This window comes from Lonchura striata, chromosome 9 (genome assembly GCF_046129695.1).
Source record: "Lonchura striata isolate bLonStr1 chromosome 9, bLonStr1.mat, whole genome shotgun sequence".
Taxonomy (NCBI): domain Eukaryota; kingdom Metazoa; phylum Chordata; class Aves; order Passeriformes; family Estrildidae; genus Lonchura; species Lonchura striata.
In genome coordinates, this window is record NC_134611.1 from 16,984,214 (window position 1) to 17,005,397 (window position 21,184).

The 21,184-nt window shown below is 37.9% G+C and overlaps 1 long non-coding RNA gene across 1 annotated transcript in view; it reads left to right on the forward strand.

Moving 5' to 3' along the window:
• LOC144246762 (uncharacterized) overlaps window positions 1-21,184 on the forward strand; it is a 211,453-nt gene that overhangs the window by 59,150 nt on the left and 131,119 nt on the right. Inside the window, exon 2 of the long non-coding RNA XR_013340456.1 lies at window positions 15,379-15,439. This is a non-coding gene — a long non-coding RNA (uncharacterized LOC144246762). The remainder of the gene's footprint in view (window positions 1-15,378; window positions 15,440-21,184) is intronic.

Genomic DNA, 21,184 nt, shown 5'->3' on the forward strand with positions numbered 1-21,184 from the left:
GTCAAGCTGCAAAAGATTATTTTTTTCTTTTGTAAGAACAAGGGAGGTTGTGATTGCTGCCATGTAGCTCAACAGGATCCTCAATATCTCTAAAGAAATGATCCCTTCCAGATCCAGATAACAGCTGACCATGTAATCTATCCCAAAACAAAATTGCCTTGAGGACATACAAGCCAAAGTTCACTTGTAGTACTGGTTCTTCTTTTATTAATCCCAGAAAGATGTCAGGCTGTAGTATGTCTGCAATATACTTTACAGCAGCTTTGTTTATTTCTTACATCCATTCAAATACTGATAAGATGAGGAAATACGTAATTAATAATAATATGAGGAGGGGTGCCAAAGGCCATGACTTGCCTTTGTGATGCATTGCTGCATATCTGAACTGCTCTGCTAGTTTAAATACCTTACACAATGTTAACCTTATCTGCCAGCTAGCCTCTGTTACTATTTGAAGTAGGAGTGGGTAGGAGTTATTTCTGAGATGTGTGTGATTCCATAGTGTTGGGTTACACTTGAAAGAAAATGACATTTCAAATACATATATGTATAAAACATACATTAAAGCAGTGCACCTTTGAAATACCAGTTCTGCTTCTAGGTCAGTGGGAGGCTCTGGCTTACTGCTACATTAGCGTTTACAAAATTCTTTGGCATTTATATCTTTTTATTTTATAAGTTTACTCTGAAAGAAGCTAGTAAAACAAAACATAGGTCTACCCTCCCCCTGAAAGTCACTTTTATGTTTCTTTCTTTTTTAACATGGCAAAGTGGTTGTAAAATGTACTCTTGATTCTTAAATAAAACAGCATGTAAGTAGGATGGGTATGGGAAGTGGGCCCCTTTCTTGAGATTTTATAGACCGCACAGGACCTCAAACAGGAACAATGATGCTAAATGTAGATTTATTTTTAAAGGGTTTGCACAGGGTGCTTCGTATTACTAAGTAAAGACAGCAAATACTCCTAAAAATTTCTAAGAAACTGTTAAGTCAAGGAGAACTATTTCTTAATGATCAAACTTATGTTCAGTTGTAATACAATTAAGGAAGAAATGGGTGATTGCAGAATAGCTATTCAGACTCCTGTGAACCTTAACAGGGAACGGGATTGCCCCTCTAAGAAGAATAGGACAGACCATATAATTCGACATCTGGGATCTAGGAAGACCCCCAGTTGAGGGTACTATTGAAATTCAAAACCAAGAAAGAAGTGTGTGAGGGGGAACCCTGCAATAGCTGCAATTGTGATGCCTGCCTTGTTTATGATTAAAGCTGATTAAAAATGCAAAAAGTATATTTCATTGTAAAAAACAGTGAACTGGAAGAGAGGAAAGAAAAGGATTTAGAATTCAATTTTACAATTTTTAAATCCAAGGATTAAATGTGGAAAGGAGTAGATCTGCAGCATTTTGAGGATTGGGGTTTTTGTTTAAGACTGCAATTTTGTGCTCTTTTTTCCAAGGTAAGCGAATGTTAAGTACACTGAGATGCTATTGCTCCATGTTTCCATGCTAATAAGGCGTGCTTCCCACAGTGTGTGACAGAAAGGATGAATACCATGCAGTGCTAATGGTTAATTTGTAGTGGCATGTGTGTTCCTTGAATGTTTGTGAAGCTTCATGATTCACCATCACACAATTGAATCGCTCCTTTTTTTAAAGATATAGCGATATGTAATGAGATGAAGCAATGCTGACAGGGTTTTTGAAAGATACATTGTCCTCCACAGCCTATTCACTTTGTAATAATACCCCTTAAATTTGTTAATTTCTCACGATTTGGAGGCTAGAGTGAGTCCACATTGAATAATTTTGGTGTTGACCATGGTTTAAAATGTTAATTACTGTGGAATTTGTCACAGATAGTATCCAACCACAGTGATACTAATCTATGTCATGGATTTGAAACTCCTTTGGGAAGCTCATATTTAGACTAACTGCTGAGTGAACATGACTGGTAAGATTACAGAGACCATGGACAGTGAGGAAAAGCAGTAATGCTCCTTCTGAGTAGAAAGTAAACAATAGGGTGATTGTCCGCTTACACATTGGAGCTAAACAGCCCAACTGCTGAGAAGCTCTAGGTAAAAAACCTCTTTTCAGCAAGGAGTCTTGATGTTTTCTTCATGGAGCTAGATGTTGTCAAGGGTTCAGCTGAGCCACCCTAGTGAGTGTACAGGAAGCAAAACAGGATATTCTTGTATAGGCCCTGTTTTATGTAATTATGCAACACTTGAACTCTTGTGTATATTCCAGAATGAGTAACACACCTCAAAAAGGATCAGCAGCAACTAGTGACTGAAATATTCTTATGAAAAGTGGCTCTTGATTGAAATCAGTGTGTTTACATTTTCAGTTATCTTTGGGAAAGATTGTTCCACCTCAATGCACCCTCAAAATTAAGAAATTATTTTCACCCGGTTTCATTTCCTGTGTTTGTTTCTTTTAACAAGCAATCTAAATAATTTCCACTGTCTCTTAAAAAGGAACAATAAGGGAAATGATCAGGAAAATATCAGTACATCAAATATCCTCAGATATGTCTCGGTGGTACGCAGTATTTGATGAAACACAGACAAATTCCCTGAGAGGCAGCTGAGCAGAGGTTTGTGCCCAGTGACTCCCAGATCTGTACTGGGGGGCCTGGATACCCAGAAAATCCTGGAATGTGCAGTGAGTCCTGGGCCTGCTGTGTCCCTGTGTGTACTGCAGGAGCCAGAAAACACTGGAAGCTCTGGCTGGGTGTGCGTGTGCATGCACGTGTGTATCTGCATAAGTACACTATCTGCATAAGCAGTGTGCTGGGTTTATTTAAATGATCTGTTTCAATTAGAGTCTCTTTTGTTCTGTTTCTGTAAATAAAAACCACATGTTAACTTTTGAATAATCTCTGGTTTTAGTAGCCTGAGTGCTGCCATGTCCTGTTTGTACCACAGATAGTAATGAAACTGCTTTTATGAGTAAGAATCGGTACTGAATGTTAGAAACTAAGCCTTGTTTTCATCAATAAGTTTGTGTTTCATTTTTGTGTTTGGGGTTTTTAGGTTTTTTTGTGTGTCTGGCAATAATGTTGCCCAAAGAAAAAATTTTGGCTAAGTAATGGACATCCTTCTGCAGTCTGTGCACAAGCACAGATTTTTTCCATCCTGTTATAAGACCACTCAAAAAGAAATCTGTCCTCCCTGAAACAGAAGAGAAAAAAACCCTCCAGATCCCTTATTTAAATGATAGCAGTAACCCCATGTTAGACTTTCCTTGTTTTCTAATCTATATATACAAACCCAAATTCTGCTGCTGAAACTGTGAATGTCAACCAGGTTGTAAGAGTGCAAATGATGGCAGAATATGGCAACTGATTTGTAATTTTTTCCTGTTCTCAGTCTTCAGTGTAGCTGATGCCAGATAGCCTGCCTTGATCTGTGCTCATACAGTGTCACTTCATAGTGTGGAAGTCAGAGGGAAACTCCCTTTAGTTCTCATATTTCTCTTTTGTTACAGTTTGCACAGGGGCTATAACCTGAGCCTTTGCTACATTTTATTTTTTTTATGAGAGGAATGGAACTGCATTTAATATTTTTATTCTGAGAAATGAAACAGAAATATTAGAATGAACGGAACAGGCACAAAACACAAATGTCTGTCATCTCCATAGCCCCAGGAATATTTTAATAGTGAAGATTTCCTGGAACTATTAAGCAGTTTCATGGATCTCTCCTCAATGTTTCTTAAAAACAAACAAAAACATCCACAGAAGAAAAAGATTTGTTTTTAATTAAGAGAGTGAAGTATTTTTTACTGGGGTGTCAGCAAGTGCTGATTTCAGTGCAAGGGAAGAAGTAAGACCACATGGCTGGGAACAAAGCAGGGGGGTGAGGCAGCTTCCCCAATCAACAGCGGCAAGCTGTCAAACTGGCTCAATTGTCATGTGAAATCTCAGTCATAGCAAGGATCTAAGCAAGAAATCTATTTTTTTTTTTTTTTTTTAGTATGCTTTTAGCTTAAAGAGTAACAGTTCTGTTAAACTGAGGAAATGACAATTTTAAAAGTGTTCTGAAGAACCCCCGGTAAAGGTATGCATAAGCAGTCTTATTGTGGCAATGTGAGGCTGGGGTGTTTTCTTACATGTATTATTGAATTTGGGCTTTTTTCATCCTTCTAATATACTTTTTGTGCAATCTTTTCTTTTTATATTTGTTCTTTCTGTACTTTTCTTTTAGAATTTGTTTGTTTTGCCTCCTTCATTGCTACTCATGATGAAGATTTAGACAGCTTCTTCATATTAGCTTATTCTCAGTGCTTTTGTTTTAATTGTCATCTTTCAATATCTTAGTGCAAACTTTGTTATATTTCAAAATCTGGTACCTCTTATTGTTCTTGCCTAGTTTCGTATTATTTCATGACCCTTTCCCAGAGGCTTGACTTTTTATTTATTTGATATATTCTAAAGAAAGCTAAGCTTCAAAATACGTAGCAGGTATGACCAAAAAAAACCCAACAAAATAAATCAAAAATTAAAAGAAATATAGATACAAAAATACTTTTTTTTGCTAGAGCTTTACAGTCCCCAGATTCTTTGGAACTTGTCACACACATCATTTTGAGTGCTTTAGATGCCATCATCTATGTTTCAGCAGTAAATTACTTTCAAGAATTTTGGGCTTGAAACGTGGGTGAGAATAGCTGGGGGAGAGTGTCACGATCTCTGCCAAATTTAATTCTGGGGCATAATAAAAAGCTTTCTGAACAAAATTTTAATTTGTTATCAATCAAGCACAGCAGCCTGAGATATAGTGTAAATTATGGTGAAGTCTGTACTCTTAATTACTTTTAGAAAGCTTTAAAAAAGCTTAACATTCCCACCCTGTTTTTCCGAAATGTCTATGGAAGAGCTATCCTAGTTTATATCCAACTCTTAAAGTAATTGTCATTTCTTGGGGTGCCTTTTGAGTACCCCCAGTGTCAGTCTGATGTCAGCAACTTCCCCTGAGCATTATCACTGCAGGTTCCCACCGGTAGGTGTGGTGGACAAAGAGCTCTGAAAAGGTTAATCAGCAGCATTTGTTAATAACTAGGTAACAGTATCCAGCCTGCGGGCTACTGGTTGTTGGCAAATAGCTCGCATGGTACAAAGCTTGTAGTTTTTGTTCAACTGGTTGAGTGCCTTGTTGCCAGGCTTCCTGCTGGAGGAGGAGTTTGGCTGGACCACTGGAGTGTGTTGAGCAATGGCATTCATTGAGCAGCACTGCTGGCACCTCAGGGACTTTCCAAGGCTTCACATCTCCACACTGAGCTCACTAGCAGGAATTCAGTATTTTAAGCAGGAATAGAATAGCCTTCCTAACGATCCTGATTAGCTTTTGGAGTGCTTCCACTGGTGCTGGTGTCCAGCCTTGCTAGGCTGAAACTCAGGAAAATTTGCTTGATTGTCAGTAGTCTTTTGACGCTCTGCAGTCGCTCCCTTTCATGTGATTAGAAACATGGATAAACTCTCCAAGGGTTTACTGAGAAAGACACAGAGAAGAGATCAATTTACAAAGGTAGGAAAAATCTCTACAGTGCACACTTCTGCAGCAGCACAGCAAGTCTCTGTCCCAGCAGTGCCACTGTCACGTACACATGGGTGAAGAAAGCAATATGACGATGCAGTAAATAAGTAAGGCCTTTGAGTCAGGCTAATCACTGGGTAGGCTCAGCCTGGGTTAATGGCTGAGATCGTGTCCTATTACATTGTTGACTAATGTACTTTTCGGACAGAAGTTTGTACTGTAGACTTGGCCTCAGGTTTTCCTGGTTTAATATCTCTGTCAAAAAGGTGCACGTTCTTCATAAATCTTTGTATATTCATTGCATTTTCTAGGTTAGACAAAATATTATTTTTCTAGCTGAATTCTATATTAAGATGAAAAACAAAACAAACAAAAAAGAAAATTACAAACTTTCTGGTTTTGTTTGAAAGATAGCACACCACAGTAACAAAAACAAAGAACAGAATAATTTTTTGAGGCCATGTAATTACAAAAATATTTGAATTAGCTTCTAGGATTTTTAGCCTTAGTGTATCAGACTAATATTTGTCAAACAGGCTTACGGATTACTCCAAGTGATTTTAGCAGCTCCAGTGGGGCTAGGTATGGTGTGAAATATTACTCAGCATGAGTAAAGAGATCAGAACTAAGCCTAGATATGGTCAGAAGGAAAGAGGGTTTTGTCTGATTTGTCTATGATAGATCTGCCCTGCTGCTAACTCCCTGGTCTTTCATTTAGTTCTTTTTAGAGACTTTTGTTAAGACTTACAAGGAGTCCTGAGAGGACAATTTAGCTTTTATGAGTTTTTTGCAGAAGCAGGAAGAAAGAATCAAGTTGCTGGTTTTCTGTTATTGTTGATTTATTTTCTGCTTATCCTGCAAATGTTTATTTTCAAAATTTATTTCAAAAAACCCAAAACCAACAAAACAGAAACTGCAAACAACCGAGTAATGTAAATTGGGTTTTGAGGAAGTAAGATGGTGAACTTCAAGGTTGATCTGCAGATAAGGATTTCCCAAGTATACAACAACATTATGATCAGCTCTTGCAGCAAGGAGGATTATAGCTTTTGTTTTCTAAGAGAACTTATTTCCACGTGAGCTTGTCTCAGTTCAGAAAGGTTTAACAACTAAAGAAATTGTAATTTTTTCAGAAGATGCTGTAAAAATGAAACAAACTAGTACAGACTGTTAAAGTTAGTGGGCCACTTGCTGGGTTCTGGGCTGCAAAATAGACCTGAAGGCTTCTCCCAGGCTGCCTCAGGATCCATCTTCCCCTTTGCACAGGGAAAGCTCCTGGCCAAACTCCAGCTGTGATGGTCCCCTGGGACCAGCTCCCAGCAGGCTGGGCCTTCCTAACTCACCCTGCTCTCAGAGAAAGCTACACTTCTGGCAACAGAAACAGCTTCTGTTTGCCAGAAACTGTCTCCTATTCTTTTGTCCTTTCTGGTGCTTGTATTAAATAGTTACTGCAAACCAGAGAATCTGTGCTGCAAGATGGTCAAAAGAATTTATGGCCTTTGGAGCCGATGGGACTGAGTTTGCTCAGGATCATGCCCTTAGTTAGCGTCCTGCAGCAAAAAGGCCTAGAGTTTAGGAAGGAAACTCTCTCAGGGATTTATAGTATTGATGACTGTAACCAAGCCTGGCAGCCCTTGGATCTTACAGCTCTCTCTGGGCCTAATCAAAGGCCATTGACGTAAACTAAAACATTTGACTTCAGAGAGTTGTGGATCAAACTCTGCGTCTACACTGACTGGGTTTGCCTTCCCCTCAGACACAACCTCACTTTAAATTCTTTTCTTCTGACAGGCCTGTAGCCTCATTCCTCTCTCTTAAGCTGGGAGGGCATTTCACAGCTCTCTAAAATGCCCAGAAGTGAGTTTTCCCTTCTCACAGTGCAGTTTCACATTATACCTAATTCAGTGTAACTGCTGGCTGATCCCAAAAGTCCCGTCCCTGTTTTACTGATATCAAGTTTAAAGATCATATAATCCTGACAAGATGACTTGACACAAAATTAACCCAGTCCAACACATATTCCCCTCTGTGCTGTTTGTGTCCCTCCATCACCACAAACCCCACCCCCCCAAAAAAAAATATCCAAAAACCAAACCACCAAACCCAAAATACCACTGTCCTTTCAGCAGTTTTCCACTTTTGCCATGGATTAGTGTAATGTGACTCTGTGCCACAAGTCTCAAAAACTCTGCCAGGGGCATTACTTAAAAGCAAAGTTATTTTGCATTAAGGCATAGAACCCAGACAAAGAAAACATTACAAAGAATTCCAATAAAAATGATATGAAAGGTATTATTACCAGCATACAAGGCCTAGACCAGAAGTATTAATTAGATACTGATCCGAAGATAATGGTTAAAATGGATATTACAAGTCTGAAAACTACCCTTAATTTATGTTATTATACTTAATGTGATTCTCCTCTTATTCTTTGCTCAACCCAGTCAGCTGTCAGTCAACATTTAGCATTTTGCTGGAAAGAGCTATTTCTTAATTTTCAACCAAGTGTTCCTGGGCCACTGCAGATCTAATGTCACAGTAAACAGGGAAAGTTTCTCCATTCTTTCCTCTTTCTTCTACAGACTTTGGTGTTTCCTTTCAAGTCCATAGTCACTGTTAACAAGATAGTTTTTACTTTTGTCCAGACATTGATGCATAAGTAACTTCAGCTTTATTTTATTAGGTTATTTTTTTTCTTCACTTTAGATATAAACTCATTTTAATTCCTTTTTTTTTAAATTTAGATGGTTTAAATGTCATTTACTCCCATGTTATTCTCATTTCAAAGCATATACTTGAACGTCACTTAAAGTCTTGAACTCTTTTATTTGGGTATGCATATTTTGAAAATAAAAACTCATAAAAGGATTACAATGACTATTATTAACCTCTAAATTTCAACATTTCTTTATACCCCTATTGTGAGTCTAAGCAAGTGTTCTCAGTTTCCCTTGAACAGTAATGAGGCATTCTCCCTATGTGTTCTCTGTTCTCCATGGCTTGAAAATTAAAGCTGTGTCTTTAGCTATAAGATGTGCAGCACATCTTTCTGAAAGATAAAGTTTATATCAGATTCAAGCTACCCAGCTGTTTCAGAGCTCTCTTTTTATATCTGTTTTTTGGATTTTTTGAGTGGAAGCTGACTTGCATATTAAACTTCATATTAATTGTAACTTTTTGTGATACTTAATATCAGAGGTATTATTCTTAATATCAGATATTATTCTTATCTTTTCCAGTCTGATTTACTATTCCAATTTTTTAAATTTGAGGGTGTGTTCAAATTCCTATGGCAAAAATCACTCAGAAAGTAGGAAGATACTTAAAATGAATGAAAGAAGTGTTCATTTTGAAAGCTGGAGGTGAAACAGTTGCCTCCATACAGCTCGTGAGCATCCTGACTGCTTCCTTGCAATGAAATGTCTTACATTTGCCAGTAATTTTAGTGGTGGCTTGTTCTACTCTGATGTAAATGTGTGATATTAGAAGCTAAGTCACTTAGGTCTTGTCTCTCTGAGCAAAGGAGCTGCTGGAGCCTTTTTGAAGAGATTCACAGGTGATGAGTGAGATCTGCAGTTTCCAAACTCTCCAAGAAAGAAGAGATTTTTACTTAGCATATATTTTTCAGTTTGTACCTTCTGTGTCAACTGTTACCAGCACAAGTCCTCCCACTTTCATCAGGAAAGCTCGAAGTTTGGTTTTTAGGCTGTGTAACATAGCTTCTTATTCAAGTAAATGGAAAAATATATTGGAATGTCTTCTGATTAATTGGTTGGAAGAAGCTGAGTTTCTTGCCACTCAGATCCTTTTGAAAATCTCAGCTGTGTGCTATTTTGTGCACTCATGTATCTGGAATGTGACATCAGTGAGAAAAGGCACCAACTCGCAAGACAGTGTGACTTACTTACCGTCACCTTCCTTAAGAATTAGTTATTCCTTTGACCTACTTCATCAAGTAAATTAATACAAATAAGGATTTTCTTGAAATGCACTGTTTAAAAAAATATGGGTAGACTTAGAAATCAATCAGAGAATCTCTAGCTGGAGTATAAATGTGTGGGAAGTGTAAAAAAGTTTTCTTTATTTTTTTTTATATTTCAGCTCTGGAAATATCTGTGTAAATACAGTAATCCCATTGTTTACTCATACATCTGGGATCTCCATAGAGGAGAAAGGCCCGGGAAACACCAAGGCTGGTGGGAGCAGGATGAGAAACAGAAACACATGCTTTGCGGAGGGTCTTTCATATCTTCTTTTGCTTCCATTGTCAAGCTCAGTGACTGTGCTTGCAGGAAGAACAAGAATATCTTTATACAGATGTGGAAGCTCCCCAAAGACTGAATTTTGTCTGTACTATCAGAGAAGAAAATTATGCAGTGCTGGCTTCAGATGTGTAGTGGGTTGATCTTGGTAAGATGCCCACTGAGCCACTCTATCACTCCTCCTACTTAAGTGGACTGGGGAGAGAAAATAAGATAGAAAACAGCTCATAGTTTGAGATAAGGCAGTTTACTAAAGCAAACACATGCATGGGCAATGAAAAATCCCAAAGATTTCATTCCTTATTTCCCACCAACAAGTGATGTCCAGACATTCTCAGAAAGCAGAGCTTCAGTGTAGGCAGTGGTTGCTTTGGAAGGCAAATGGAAATAATAAATGACCCTACTTCCTCCTCCTTTTCTTAGTTTTTCTATCTGAGCATATATATATATATATATATATATATATATATATATATATATGACCAATGTCATATGGTATGGAATATACCTTTGATCAGCTTAGGCCAGTTGTCCTAGCTGTGTCCCCTCCCAAGATTCTGTCCAGCCTGCTGATGAGGTGGGAACGTTGGAGAGACAATCCTGGTGCTGTGCCAGCAATGCTCAGCAGTGGCCAGAGCACTGGTGTGTTATTGACAATTTTATAGCTACCAGTGCAAAGCACACACTGCGAGGGCTCTGCTATCCACCTCAACCCGACCTAACACAAGATGTGATCTCTATATGCTCAGCAGCACTTTCACATTTAGCTTCAGATATTAGGACACTGAACTCTGTCGACCTTGTGTTGTCACAAGCTCCCTGTCAAGTTCCCTGTCTCCATCCCCTCTTTCCTCTCTTTCCCACTGATATTTTTTCTCAGAATTTGAGGAGATGTAAATAAGAGAATAGATGCTATTGCAGAGAAGAAACAAGAACATAGTTCCCAAAGCCCCTTTTATTTCCCTAGGACACCTTTAAGCACACACACCATGTGCACAGAGATCTTTTCAAGGTCACAGCACCTCCAAAATACCAGCGCTCCTGCCATGCCAATACCAACCACTTGAATTCTTGGCTACATCACTGAGGAAAAGCTTGAACTAGTGACTTCTCTGTCACATGCAATATAGGCCAAACATGCCTTCATAAAATCCACAACATTGTCATCAAGCTCTAGAGACTGTTATGTTCTGTGGGCTTTGGCCCTGGCCTGGGAAATTTATCACCTAGGCTCAGCCTCATGTTCTGCCAAATTCAGTGAGAAAACTCCTCAGAATAGAGCATACCCAGCAGGCTACAAGGAGTATCAAAACAACTGCTTTAATGCTATTTTGTTTTTGCAGAACTTTGAAAGTCTTTTTATGTGCTCAAAGCAGGGTAACAAGTTTCAAAACCTGAAAAAAATTATCTTATATCTCTCCATCAGTTGAAATTATGTGACCTTTCTCAAAACAGGAAGCTATGGCAGTGGCTAAAGATGTGGAAACCAATTTTCCTACATAGCTAATTCTATTGCTGAAAGACTCAGATTTACTTTCAGTAATTTCCACTTGATTCTTCATATTCCCTGCTGAATAAATAAGCAAAGGAGGTATCTTCCATGTTAAAAGCTTTTCTAGATCTCCTTATTTACAGGGATATGGAATTAGTGTAACATTCGCCTTTCTCAGAAATAAAAACCTGAGCCAGAAGATTTGCAAGTTGCATTGTTTTTATTCATTTTTATAGGAAAAAAAAAAATCTTAAAACTCATTCTTTGAGTGTAAATTTCACTGTTAAGTGCAGATGAGAGCACATTATGAGGTTTCCCAGTGTATTTTGCTCTCCTTACCTGATTCCCCTGGGTCTTTGGAATCTATGTATTGCATTCATAACTTCTAAAAATCCTTCCTTTGAAAGTTCGCTTAGGGTTTCCTTTTTCTTTTAATATGCTAAAGTTGTTTGGTTTGGGGTTTTTTAATTACCTTTATGCCAATGTGTATTATCAGTGTACAAAAAGCTCTATCAATTTCTTTCTGTTTGCAATTTTATTCTGAGATGGTTCTTCCCAAAGCTATCTTGAAATTTCTCCCTCAAGACAAAACAGAATTTTCTCGTTAGATATAAAAGAGTACTTTTTCTTATCCCAAATTAAATATTCTCAAGAGAAATACTGTCTCATATTCAGAATAGTGCATTTTATCATCCTGAGAGAAAGGCATCCAGTCTCTCTTCTAGCTCATATTGTAGAAAGCTGTAGGACTTAGTTGTGGTGATGCCTTCAGAGGCTGCCTAGAACAGAGGCTAGACAGTGTTAAAAGAATAAAGTAGGTATTTATTAAAAGGCTTTCAAAGGATACACCTCGGGCAGTACAAGAGCCTGGCCGAGGCTACACCCAAGATGGACAATGGGTCACAGGTTTTCACACTTTTGCAAGTTCTGCTCCATTTACATCTTGGGCTTAATTATCCAATTACAGCTTCTGGTTATGAAGTCTCATCCTCCCACATTGCTCTCCTCAATTCCCTGTTGTTGATACTTTTTTGATATGAGCAACATTGTCCTTGGTTCTTGGGCTGAAAAAGGATTGTTTTGTCCAACCGGACTGTGAGGAGAACTTGCTAACACTTTATATGAAGTTCAGAGTTATATACTAATGCAGTACAAAATCTGGAAAATATGAAAGCTAAAACTTAAGGCATCAATGCAGCTGAGTTGCATAGAATCATAGAATACCACTTTGAAGGAGACCTGCATGTAACCCTTTATTCTGTTCCATGCTTCCTCAAACACTTCCTCAAGCACCAAATTTTAGGTGGGAGGAAGTAGGAAAATAAAACTGAGCCTTGCACTCGAAAGGACATCAGGTCTAATGTTCCTTTGCTGAGGATCAACCTGCCAGGCAAGAGAGCAACCAGCAAGACAGGCTGGCTCTGAGCCTCTTGTGGGGTGAGCACACGTAGTATGGCAATGGAGCAGTATCTTACATCTACCTTTTGTAATAGGAATTGTTTCCCACTTTGATAAGTGAGGGATATTTCCCCTTATTTCCAACTAACTAAACTTGTAGGGTAGTAGAAGGGAATGTGTAACTTTTAAAGGGAAAATGGTCCCCATTTTCTAGAAGGAGCACAATAAAATCATTGTCTTCTATTTCTTAAACATCTGTTCACACATCATTTTTTAAAAAGCAATGGTGTGTCTACAGCATAAAAATGCAAGCATAATCTTTAGCAAATTCTAAAGCTGCTATGGTTAAGCTGCAGACATGCACATCTCAATCACACTATCTTAGTGAAATGGGTTAAGCTTTCCTTCACTGTATGAACAGATAAAGAGTACTGTGCTCTTCCTTTGTTATAAATCTTGCCTAAAACTTTAAAATAACACATTGAAATAAATTATATCTATTCTTGAATTATTAAAAAAATATGTGTAAAAGAAACTGTCCTCCATGGGCCTGTAAGTTTAGTGCTGACATGACTCTTTTATATGGCCCATTCAAGATAGATTATAAAAGAAAGTAGCTCTTCTACTGTGTTGGAGATACTTGAAAAACATAATTTTAAAATAAATACAAGCTTTAACCCTTGAGGAAATGTCTTTCTAACATTGTATTTTTTAAGCATGTTGCCTTTTAATACAACTATTGCAGACCAAAATATTAAGAAAAGCTGTTGAACCTCAACCTCTCTTTTCTCCCCCACACTTTGAAAACAGAACACTTCTAAATGAGTGACCATTGCCAACCTGAGCCAGAGGGCAGCATTCACCACCTTATGGCATACTGCAACTTCTGATGAATCTCAGCTACTTTTTAACTCCTCTTTTTCTGTGCAGTACCAATCAATGCATTTAAAAATGGCTTGCCTCATATGGCCTGTTGCAAAATTGTTAAATAAATGACATTTTTAAACAGAACATATGCTACTTCTTTGCTTGAAACTACCAGCTTTTTCTTGTGAAAACTGTGCCATAGACCCAGGCATGCCATAGTAATAAAACTTAGGATTGAGGATATCAAAGCTCTTTAAAGACGATATCAATATCTGAATGTGATTCATTAGGTAGTAAAAAAGTTTCTTACTTAAGGCTGCACAGTGACCAAAACTGATATAAGAATAGAGCTCCTCTGCTTTCTTGTGATCTTGATTTAGTTCCTCCTTTACTACTCTGGGTATCAATTTCAAAATAAGCTTTTATTTTTGGGTTTGGTGTTTTGTTGAAAAGCTGTTGTTAATTTTGTTTCATTGTTAATATTAAATGTCTTCTATATCAGCTTAAAACCAAATTTCTACAGCTAATTCAGGCTAGAGAATTCCTTGAATACTCAGTTATTTGTAACTCTGTCCTCGCCTGTAACCATTACATAATCATTTCTCCCAATAAAATATTTTTGGTCAGATCAGAAATGTATGAAAGACTAGAAGATATTTCTTGGCTTCAGGACACATGCAAATCACTTATTTCAGAGAGAGCAAGTAATAAGATAAACAAGTTAAAAAAGGAAAAAAGCAGTGAAACACTTGTCTGCTTAATTTGACAAAGAATAAGTCTGGAGCTTTTATTGAATATCAGGAGTGAGTAGAGGAAGAAGTAAGAGAGGGAGGTGGATGCAAAGATTATATTGGGATGGGGACACTTTACGCTTAGTTCAGTTGTGGAAATATATGCTTAGCCATAATGTCAAATCCTGAAGCAACTTTCCTAAATCTGGTGGGAACTTGCTTGCATTACCTGAAGTCTAACATTCTCTGTGTTGATTTCCAAAGAATGTCTCCAGATTTGAATGAGGATAGCTGAAAGTAAAGCTTGACCAGAATTTTCCAGATGATGATGAGAGGGTTTTAACTGTGTTTTGTTTCACAGCAAGTGATGAGGGAGTTTTAATCTGCAGTGGCTAAGATCAGTTTGAAACCATTTGCAGCTGAGTACTGGCCATCACTTTGAAATTTAAGAGAAACCAAACATATTTCAGGAGATTTATTTCAATCACAGATAGAAAACAATGGGGTCCCATGGCAAGCTGGGAGTCTGCTCCTTTTAAAGGAGCACATGCCACTTCAAGGAAAAAAAAGCATGAAAGGAAGCAGTGGTGTGCAAATCAAAATAACCCCTTTGTCTTTCTCTCTGGATCCATGCTTGGGGAAGAATAGAGTGTAGGGGAAGAATTCAGACCTGTCTTTGTTCAGTCTCCAAAGGCAACTGCTTTCTCTCCGGATGAAAAAGAAATTTTGTTTTAAAGGTGGTGGAAGCCTTCCTTTATTTTAATAATCAATACAGGCAGTTAGCAAAAATGCTGTCTTCAAATTATTGAAAATTAGAAATTAATTGGTTTGGGTTTTGGTTGGGATTTTTGGTATGTTTTTTTTGTTACTGCCCTTCCACTGCTACATAAGATTAATCAGTTTTTCACCTGCTGTCAGCTACCAAACTGAACTTCTGGATTCATTCTGTCCTCTGCTTTTTTGCTAGATAAATATGGATTCATTTCTGGTGAGGGGTGCGATTAAATGTATCACGATTTACTTTTTAAATGCTTGTGATGCTTGTATCTTAAATCCACAAATATTTTGTGCTTTTTTTGCAGGTGACAGTACTCCAGTGACACCACCTTACCTGAAGCTGGGCAGAATGAAACCTAATCTTGGGTAAGAGATTATAAGTGATTGAGATGCTACTGTGACAAACATCATTTGATAGCTTCCTTCTTGCTGTTTCCTTTCATCCTTTCCTTAAAGCATTGCTGATGAAGTTGAGTTGAAGGTAGGCCCACCTAAATTTTTCATGTGCATTTATCCCCTGAATTAATGTTATCTTTGGCAATTTTCACCAGTTATTCAATGCAGTGCTGCCTGTCTGCCCTCAGAGCTTTCAGACTAGCTCAGGACCCAGGCTCAGATCACAAAATTGCAGCATGACATGCTGCCACTTAAGCACTTAATTATACCTAAGGAAACAAGGATCCACATTGTACCCTTTACAATAGAGCCACAAGAAAGAACAAAGTCCCAGTGCCTTGCTAGCCAAAGGGATCTTTGCCAGCACCAGGTGGTGGGAAGCATGAAGAAGTGAGTGGGGTGACTCCTGGCACTGCCTGTGCAGTCAGGATGACAAGTTTTTTAAAAATGCTGCTTTTGAGAGGGAGGCTGATAGCATTTGGTGTTAAGGGGCTGAAAAGGGTGCCATATGGGGCTAAAAAACCTCCTCATCATTCCTGATGAACCATTTTCAGTGCTCCCCCTCCTACTTGGATGATTTTACTTACCTGGATACTGTGCTCTTGCATCCAGGTTTTGCCAAGTGGTTATCTTCCTGCTTGCACCTGTTTATTCTGTATCTGCCTCTCTGGAAGGCAAGGTCTAGAGGGGTGCACCCAGTTATCAATGATTCTATTGGGATTTTTCTGTCTGGTTGAGCTAATTTCTCCTGGAGTTCTACCAGTGGTCTAATTTAATTACCTTGTTTCAAATCCAGTTTTAGTTGGAAACGCAAAGGAATACAAAACAATGAAATTAATCTATTTGAATAAACATGTACTGCGTTTGTTTTACATAATTTATCTGTGATATCTGTACCCAGCTTCTCTTTTCCAGTAATGATGGACAGTCTATAAGTCATTGGGCAGGGGCGACTAGATTAATGGCACTTGTAGGTCTTGCAGAATTTCTGAGCTTTGTAGTTTCATATAAGTTGCAATACTGCTTGCTTTCCTTGGAATACAAACACCATCATGCTGTAACTTCATCTTAAATACTTTTTTGTTCTCTTGCTAGAAGGAAACCTGCCTTTGTATAAGTTTATTTGGAGGATCCATGTTATATAAATTAATTTTGTGCTAGATAGATGAACGGAAATGAATTGCTAGAATGTTTAGAATGGATAAAAATCTGTATTCTGTATAGCCACTGGCTGGTGTAGAAGGTTGAGGCATTGTGATTTGCTCTCCTGTGTCTCTGGTTTGAATTTATAGGAGAATAATAGCACCACACTTAATGGCATACTATAGTGGGACACTGAAGTCATACTGCAAGGTGTTTAAGGCAGTAATAGAAAAATATAATTTTAAAACAGAAATGTGGATAGTCAGTGCTTAGGGTTTTCCCTAGAACTGATTTTGTTGTAGGTTATTTGACAAAATGTCATCTTTTTAACTATTGAACAAAACATTATATGAAACAAGTATCTGTCTTCAGGAAAATGTATCTATTATGTGTTTGGAGAGAGGTTTACTTTGTATTCTACAGAAGCTGGACGTGCAAATAGAGTATTTGCTTATGAATTCTTATAGTCATTGAAGAGATTTTACCTAATTCTTTTCTTTTAAATGAAAAACTATGACAAAGACAAAGATTTTAAGCCGATGATTGGGATCCAAAGGACAGATAATGCAGACTCCAGCTGTGTTTGTAATAGTTCAATTCTGTAAGTGAATATGTTCTCTATCTCAAAAAAAAAACAAGAATATGAGAGATATTGTGTCAGTGATTCTTCAGATTTTCATTCTATTGATCAGAGTTGAAGAAAATGTATTTCCATACACCTATCTCCTTTTTTCAAATTTCCAGTCTCAGTTCTTTGTGTGCTCCATGGTGAGGGTGTATACAATTATGCCTTGCTAGTAAAACAAGATAAAATAATATAATACCGTTACATTGTCAAAGAGATAAAGCATATGGTAACTTTTTGTTTTAGTTGATCAGCAGGGTGGCCTAGTAAAATGAATTCCCATCTCCTGGCTTTGGCTTATCTTCTGATTCCTGAGAGACACAACAAAGAAAAATAACAATAATAATAGAAGTCGTATTTTTGCTTTCGTTTGATGTGAATATTGCAGTAGTGGAGTCTCATGACGGAAAGGACAAATAATTGTGTGTACTCCCTGAATATCAATGGCATCGCATGCTGCAGTGTGACTCTGTTGAAATGCTGGACTTGTGAGATAATAATTACACAGTTATAATAATAGTAATAAAACCAGATTGAGTATGCTATCACCTCTAGCCTGGTTATAATTGGTACCACACCTAAAGGTCCTAAATTAGGTGTGCTCAGTACTAAACATAAATAGCATAAGTTTCTTTCCTGAACAACTCACATTTTTAGTGTTTTCATTTCTGGAATGTGCCACTCCTGTCAATTATCCCAAACATTTCCCTGAAAGAGACAAAGTCTCTGAACCTCATCTGCAAAGCTTTCTTTATGTATCCAAGAAGAGCAGTCAAACCATCCAACTATTATTTTCTCAGAAATAAAAAATAGGCAGCTTCTGCACTTTGTGTGTTTGATTTATTAAGAGTGGTTGTCCTCTCCTGATTTGAGCAACCTGAAACACGCAGCACCTCCTGCATTGCATCTTGCTTTGGATGAAAACACATGAGCTTCTAGACAGGGTTTTAGCTGCGGCCATACTGGTAAAGGAGTACCTGGTTCAGGAGGCCCTGAATGCCTGTGCATGGACTAGGGCTCTGCATCTTCATTTACCATTCTTCTTAAACATCTTAAATTTTGTGGTGTGAATCACAAGGCAGGATCATTCAGAGAACTTGCATAGCACATCATAGTGGTGTCCTTCAAAGCCTTCACAGAACCAGCCTCTTCCCCTCCTCCCACCCTTCAGCAAGCACCATAGAGGGGCTGCCTCTAGGAAGGGCTTTAAAAATCAGCCTCTGCCGTTCTTTAGCTGGGGGGGGGGGTTCTTCTGCCCCCTCCTGAGGCCACTGAGAAGCAGCAAAAGCTATATTCCTGAGCCTGTAATAGATGCAAATTGTGCAGATGAAGGAGACGAAGCTCTAACAGCCGTTGAATGCAATCTGTGAACACTACTGTTTCATTTATAGTGATGCTACCTAGGCATTTGCACTTAAAAGGAACAATAAAGAGGTGTCAGAACAATCGCAAGGCTGCAGAATTTAAACTGCAGCAAAGACGTTTTGAGCCATGTGAAATGTTGCCTGCAAAAGATCTCCTTTTTCCGTTAGTTTTTGTTATTACTGAAGGCTGCTCTAGTTCTCCTTGTTTTATGACACCGACTTGTTCATTTGCTTTCAAAGACTCAAGATGCAAAGAAGCAGGGAAACGAATTAAGTCAAAACTGCAATAGCTGGTGAAAACTGCACGAAGAATGTCATGGCTGCTCTTTATTTGTCTATTTAGGTTTGAAGTAGCTTTGCTATACAACTGGATGGCTGATTCACTAACTTGCCAGCTGCCTCTAGCAGGCAGCAGTAGAGCTGCTGTAATGTTTCAGTGTTATTCTTGCTTGCAGGACAAAGAGCTGATCCTCAATTGATGCAACCTTTGGAGGTATGCGTATTACCCTGGTGAGGATCTGAACTGCTGTTGCCTTTTAGTCTTTTTATTTGAAATAGAGGTTTTGAAATAGAGAAGGTGAGAAATTGCACACTAAAAAGTTAAATAAAAATCTAGTGGCTGTCAAACAACAGACAGTTACTGATTAACAAAGAATAACAGGCTTGCATATAGTGTCCTGTTAAAAGCACAATAAGCTGTGATTGTGTGCTGAGATTATGATTATCTGCAAGCACTTGTTACTTACTGCCTGCAAATGTGAAAGCTATGTGTGCTTAGGAAAAAACAAGGAAACAGAGGATTTGTTGTACCGCAGTAGGTGTGTTCAAAGTGCCCTAATCCTACTGAATAAGCACAAATACTGATTAAAATGGAATATGGAGTCTAAAAAAGGAATATATGTGGTTTGTACCAAAAAAACCCCAACAAACTGGAGTAAAGCTGTATAAATTTTAGGGTATGATTGGCTTTGTAGCTACAGCAGATTAAGATGCATTAGAGGACCTGTTGTCATTCTGGATCTTCTAGACTTCCTATGGGATACTATTATCTGATTTTTATTAATATCAGTCATTTGAATTCCATTAGTATTCAGATACCCTGATTTAGACTCAGTCATAGTAATGCAACTGTATCACAAAGAACTCACAGTTTAAATAGACAGGATAGGCAATTAGCAGGCAAATGTCCCACAACTAAAGAAGATCAAATTACCTAAGACCTTGTCAGATCTTAAGGTTAGTTCATTTTCTTTTTTACATACCTCAGTAAAATGAGTAATCTATAAAATAAGAACATGCTGTTCTCATATTTTGGAAAAGTTCTAGGAAAACTAATGATAGCAAAATGCTCTCAAAACCTTCTATTTGATATAAGTTTAAAGTGATGATGTTTTTCATATAATACTATTTTGAACTGTGTGAGTCTCTTGAATCTTTAGCTTTTAGTGAGGAATGTATTTCCCAGGGAAATGCAGGAGGGGCAGCAGGGCTGTTTGTTTTAATAGATCTGTGTGGGTCTGAACATGTGAGTGAAGAGGAGATCAGCAGGGCAAAACGTGCCCTAAATGCTGTAAAGTCTTATACAATTGTGTCAGGCAGTAAACCCAAATGAACTTGCAAAGTCATGCACTAGTTCAATTTTGGAAAGGAAAACCTGGCTTTGAAGCCAACCAAATCAATCCCTCGTTCAAATTAAATTTGAGTATCCTGTGAAGCTCCAATACACAACTCCAATAACAATCAGCATTTAAGGTGCAGGCAAATAATGTTTCATTTAAAAGAAATTGAATAAGGATTACTGACAGAGAAAGTTTTTGATGTTGTTTTGTCATTAAAGTCAAATTATAGCATTATTGTCTTAATCCCATATGTCTCAATCATATCTCTCTCCCTCTGTGCCTCTTTAGTGCACAAAAAGCCCTGTGCATGGTTGGTCTTGTGTCTTCATCTCATTAAAACCTTGCCATGCAAATGTATCGTAAGTGTTGCCTGAAGACTTCTGTCTCATGCAAAATTTAGCTTAAACTCTACTGGCATCAAATAATTTGTTATGCACAAACCTTCTGTTTGGTTTGCTGACATTTCTTCTTATCTGGCTCTCATGGCGATTCATTATCTTGTGATATGGATTTCCAAGTATCATCTTTGTATTGATTTTTATATCTTTAATAACCACTCCACAGAAGATGGCTCCACTTGGTGTCATTGATCGCATCAAAAATTCAAGGCTTACAGAAATACTAGACTGCTAATTGCTAGCAGAACATTTCAGACTTCATCTTAATACAGTCTTAATCTTCTGCGCTAACCTGACTTGAAGAGTTCCTTATTAAGGCTAAAGGGAAATTTGTGAATAACTGGAAATTACCTGGTGAGAATAGGGGAAACATGGTAAATGGAAATAACAAGGGTTAGATCTGAAAAACAGCTCTCTTTTGTCCCTTCCCCTTCACCTAAGTATCCTCCTTAAGGAAGAAGCAGTAAATAATCATAATTTTCTAGCTGTGGAAAAAAAAATGTATGTTCACAGCATCACATACTGTGCAGTGGGCAAATGGCATTGAGTTTCTGGTGAATCAAAAG